This window comes from Triticum urartu, chromosome 7A (assembly GCF_056163025.1).
Source record: "Triticum urartu cultivar PI428250 chromosome 7A, HENAU_Tu73, whole genome shotgun sequence".
NCBI classification, from domain to species: domain Eukaryota; kingdom Viridiplantae; phylum Streptophyta; class Magnoliopsida; order Poales; family Poaceae; genus Triticum; species Triticum urartu.
The window spans coordinates 125499311-125504836 of NC_141879.1; the positions used below are offsets into that span (position 1 = coordinate 125499311).

Here is a 5526-nt window from a genome sequence, read left to right on the forward strand (position 1 = left end):
CTACGTTGTGGGTATGAAGTGGACAACTTTGTATGATATCGGAGAGCTATAATATGAAAGTAGGTGCTGTTATCTTTAAGTTAGAATATACTACTAAGTATTATAAATAGCGAGTGTGGAATAATGGTGGATCGGTGTGCGGAATTGTCCTAGGCAATCGTTAACAAGACCGGTAATCACTATTGCAGTTTCATATGAGGGAGAGGCATAAGCTAACATACTTTCTCTACTTGGGTCATATGCACTTATGATTGGAACTCTAGCAAGCATCCGCAACTACTAAAGATCATTAAGGTAAAACCCAACCATAGCATTAAAGCATCAAGTCCTCTTTATCCCATACGCAACAACCCCCTTACTCGGGTTTGTGTTTGAGTCACTCACGCAACCCACTATAAGCGAATCATAAACGTATTGCAACACCCTACAACGGGAATCCTTCATGCTTGCACGACAAGGAGGGGACCATAGGACAGCACCAAAGTAAAACATACAACTCATACCAATCTAGATCATCAATCAACCCAAAGACAAAGGATATCTACTCAAAACATCATAGGATGGCAACACATCATTGGATCATAATATGTGGCATAAAGCACCATGTTCAAGTAGGGATTATAGCGGGGTGCAGGAGAGTGGACCGCGTAAAAGAGATGAGGATGGTGATGTTGATGAAGACGATCACGACGGCGATGATTCCCCTCTCGATGGCACTCCAGTGCCACCAAGAGAGAGGAGGAGAGGTTATCCCCCTTGTGCTTCCTCCTCCATGCCCCCCCTAGATGGGGAGAGGTTCCCCCTCTGGTCCTTGGCCTTCATGGTGATTATGGCCCCTCCGGGATCCTCCTCCATGCCCTCCGGTGATGATGGCCCCCTCCGGCAGGGTGCCAGAGAGGGCCTAGATTGGTTTTCGTTGGCTATGGAGGCTTCTGGTGGCGGAACTCCCGATCTAGGTTAATTTTCCGAGGTTTCTGTATTTATAGGAATTTTTGGCATCGGTCTCACGTCAAGGAGGTGCCCGAGGCGTCCACGAGGCAGGCCCACGCGCCTGGGGGGGGGGGGGGTGGGCGTGCCCCCCAACCTCGTGGACACCCCGGGACTCTCCTGGCCCAACTCTTTTACTCCGGGGTCTTCTTTTGGTCCATAAAAAATCGTCAAAAATTGGCACATCAATTGGACTCCGTTTGATATTCCTTTTCTATAAAACCCCCAAACAAGGAAAAAACAGAAACTGGCACTGGGCTCTAGGTTAATAGGTTAGTCCCAAAAACCCTATAAAATAGCATATAAATGCATATAAAACATCCAAGGTTGATAATATAATAGCATGAATACTTGATAAATTGTAGATATGTTGGAGACGTATCACCTTGTCGAGGGTGCGCCGGACTTCCGCCCACTTTTCGCACTTGTTGATCCGCTTGTAGACGTGGAGGTACTTGAACTCTTGGTCGCGGTTGACCAGGCGATACAAGGCGAACATGCGCAAAAGCTGCGCCGAGGAACAAACAGTTGGCGGGAGCACATGGCGAAGAGAAGCGGGAGGCCGGCGTGCCATACCTAATCCTCAACGTTGGCGCCGCTCTCCGGGCGAGCCATGATCTCCTCGATGATCCCATGCCATTTGTTGCACGCCGCCTAGATGAGCCCCCAAAGGTTCGCCATTGCCTTCGCCCCGCACTGCATGTAGACGCCTTTAAAGTAGGGGTCAACGAGCTTGCGCTCGTCGAACTCGGCTTGATGCGCTCCCAGTACGTCTCGATGCTCTAGTTCGCGCCGGTGGTCGGGTCGAGGCAGACGACTTTCCACGCTTCGGCGAGGCATTCCTGTTCCATGGACGTCTACTTGATGCGTGGCTCGCCGGTCCTGGTCGCCCCCTTCTTCTTCTTGCGTCTCCTCACCGGAACAGTCACCGGCTCCTCCTCCTCGTCCTCGTCCTCGTGCTCCTCCGGCTCCTCCTCGCCGTACTCGAGCTCGTCGTCCATGCCGCCGCTGAGGTCCAATGTGTCGTCCTCGATAGCAAACCCGGGGGACGCGGTGGCCGCGGCCGAGCCTGCCGCGATGATGTCGTCCATGTCGGCGTCCGCCTTGTCGGTGTCGTCGAGGTGTGACGTGGAAGCTTGTGAGAAGGGCAGGGCGCCACGGTGGAGAGGGGGTGTCGGGGAGGATGCGTAAGGCGGCAGCGAGTAGTTGTACGGAGGGTACTGCACGCCGGCGAAGGCGGGCGAAGGCGTGTGCTGGGTCGGGTGTCCATGGGGGAAGGTGACGTTGGGGTTTAACACACCGTGCGCGTCCCCGTCGGAGTAACCCAGCGACAGAGTGCATCCCCACGGTTGCGGCGACGACGAGAAGCCGACTGGAGAGCCGACGCTTTGCTGGCTCTAGGGAGCGTACTGGGCGTGGCCACCTACACGGCTACACGACAGAGCCGACCGGAGAGCCGACAGAGTGCATCCCCATGGTTGCGGTTGATGTAGTCATACGTCTTCACGATCCGACTGATCAAGTACCGAACGCACAACACCTACGAGTTCAGCACATGTTCAGCCCGATGATGTCCCTCGAACTCCGATCCAACCGAGTGTTGAGGAAGAGTTTTGTCAGCACGACGGCGTGGTGACGATGATGATGTTCTACCGACGCAGGGCTTCGCCTAAGCACCGCTACAGTATTATCGAGGTGGACTATGGTGGAGGGGGGCACCACACACGGCTAAAAGATCAAATCAATTGTTGTCTATGGGGTGCCCCTGCCCCCGTATATAAAGGAGCAAGGGGGGTGTGGCCGGCCAGGGAGAGTGCGTGCCAGGAGGAGTCCTACTCCCACCGGGAGTAGGACTCCCCCTTTCCTAGTTGGAATAGGATTCGGGAGAAGGAAAGAGAGAGGAGAAGAAGGAAAGAGGGGGACGGCCCCCCTTGCCCTAAACCAATTCGGTTTGGGCCTTGGGGGGCACACTCCCCTTGCTTCCCTCTATTTCCACTAAGGCCCATATAGGCCCATTAAGCTCCTGGGGGTTCCGGTAACCTCCCGGTACTCCGGTAAAATCCCGATTTCACCCAGAACACTTCCAACATCCAAACATAGGCTTCCAATATATCAATCTCCATGTCTCAACCATTTAGAGACTCCTCGTCATGTCCTTGATCACATCCGGGACTCCGAACAACCTTCGGTACATCAAAACATATAAACTCATAATATAACCGTCATCGCAACGTTAAGCGTGCGGACCCTATGGGTTCAAGAACTATGTAGACATGACCGAGACATGTCTTCGGTCAATAACCAATAGCGGAACCTGGATGCTCATATTGGATCCTACATATCCTACGAAGATCTTTATCGGTCAAACCGCATAACAACATACATTGTTCCCTTTGTCATCGGTATGTTACTTGCCCGAGGTTCGATCGTCAGTATCTCAATACCTAGTTCAATCTCGTTACCGGCAAGTCTCTTTACTCGTTCTGTAATGCATCATCCCGCAACTAACTCATTAGTCACATTGCTTGCAAGGCTTGTAGTGATGTGCATTACCGAGAGGGCCCAGAGATACCTCTCCGACAATCGGAGTGACAAATCCTAATCTTGAAATACGCCAACCCAACAAGTACCTTCGGAGACACCTGTATAGCACATTTATAATCACCCAGTTATGTTGTGACGTTTGGTAGCACACAAAGTGTTCCTCCGATAAACGAGAGTTGCATAATCTCATAGTCATAGGAACATGTATAAGTCATGAAGAAAGCAATAGCAACAAACTAAACGATCAAGTGCTATGCTAACGGAATGGGTCAAGTCAATCACATCATTCTCTAATGATGTGATCCCGTTAATCAAATGACAACTCATGTCTATGGCTAGGAAACTTAACCATCTTTGATTCAACGAGCTAGTCAAGTAGAGGCATACTAGTGACATACTGTTTGTCTATGTATTCACACATGTATTATGTTTCCGGTTAATACAATTCTAGCATGAATAATAAACATTTATCATGATATAAGGAAATAAATGATAACTTTTATTATTACCTCTAGGGCATATTTCCTTCAATGCTCCGTTGAAGTTTTAGGTTTGTTTAACATTCGATAGGTGGTTATCTTAGATCAGACCGATCAGGTCCCCAGTTAGCAATAACCAGAATTGATGTTGTGTGTGTGTTGACTTTTGAGCACTTCTTCACTGGTCCTTTTCTCATCTTTTTAGGAATGTACCACGCCAATGTACGTTTGAGATGCCCTGATTTTGAGATGAGCCTCACTGGTGGTCTTCGTCCTACCCCACACAAGGCGAAGTGCTCGGCAGTTGCCAATATGATATTGGAGCTTCACAAGAAGGCGGAAGAGCAAGAATAGTAGGGTACCTGATGCAAAATCACCTTGTTAAACTCCTGAATCTAGGAAACTGCGGGTGGCTGGAACCAGTTGCTTAGTCATTACAACTTTGAATAAAACTTCTTGAGAAACCTAATTGTATTGGTACCTTGTTGTTAGCTGTTTTACCTTTCAGAGGTTGACTCCTTGTGTTGTTGTTGGTATTATGGGTGTTTATTAAGGTTGTGATAAACCCCAGACTGTTATTTCTAAACTACGCTTCAATTGTGCTGACTATTTTATTATGGGACCAACATCGATGTGTGCCACGGGGCCATCAATGTTCGCGCGTGCTCGACATCGGCAATAGCTTTATGGCAAGCGGTGGCGCGTTCGATGAGGCCGCCACAGTCATCCGCGTCGCCTCCCGTGTGTGGAGGTGATCACCGAACCGGGATGGTACTTCGCCTAGACGGCCTTCGTGCTCACGGCGCCTCATCGGGAGGCGCACGGGTGGCAAGGTGCGGGAGTACTGGATCGATGATGGACTCTACGGGCCTGAGGCCACTCGCCACCCCACGCGTTAGCGAAGAGACGTACGCATCGACTGTGTTCAGGCTGACGTGCGACTCACTCGACACGGTGGTGACGTGGTACAGGCTACTGGAGATCCGCGCGGGGACTGGCTTGTGTTTGGTGACATGGGCGCCTACTCCATCGGCTCCTGCTCCGGCTCCCATTTTCAACGGCTTCTCCATGTCCGGCATTACGACATTCTTGGCCTAATCGAGATAGCTAGCAGTTGGTTAGAAGCAATTAAAATATGGGCACGTAGCACACGTTGTTAATTTCTTTCATGTAGTATGTTCGTACTTATAAACGCAGTTGCTTGTAGTTAAGCTCGTGCCCCCTCCAAATGTAAGGGCTCACATTCGTTTGACAGCCGATGGATTACAAAAAATATATAATTGTGGATAAAGGAGGAAATGACATGATCTGAATAAAACAAAAACTAAGACCTAAAGACTCTGATCAAGCTTAGCATCATACACAAATCCATATAGCTTTGAGTTATTAAGGTGAAACAACACAATCTAAAAAATCTATTTTTTCACAAATCCAACTAAGAGTCAACAATTAGAGCATCTCTAGCAGATCCCGCAAGCCGCCATCTTGGAAAAATCATTTATGGTATCCCGTAAAC

The 5526-nt window shown here is 49.6% G+C and overlaps 1 pseudogene; it reads right to left on the bottom strand.

Moving 5' to 3' along the window:
- Positions 1–1844: 1844 nt before the first annotated feature.
- On the bottom strand, positions 1845–5089 carry LOC147958463 (uncharacterized; annotated as a pseudogene).
- Between the last annotated feature and the right edge of the window lie 437 nt (positions 5090–5526).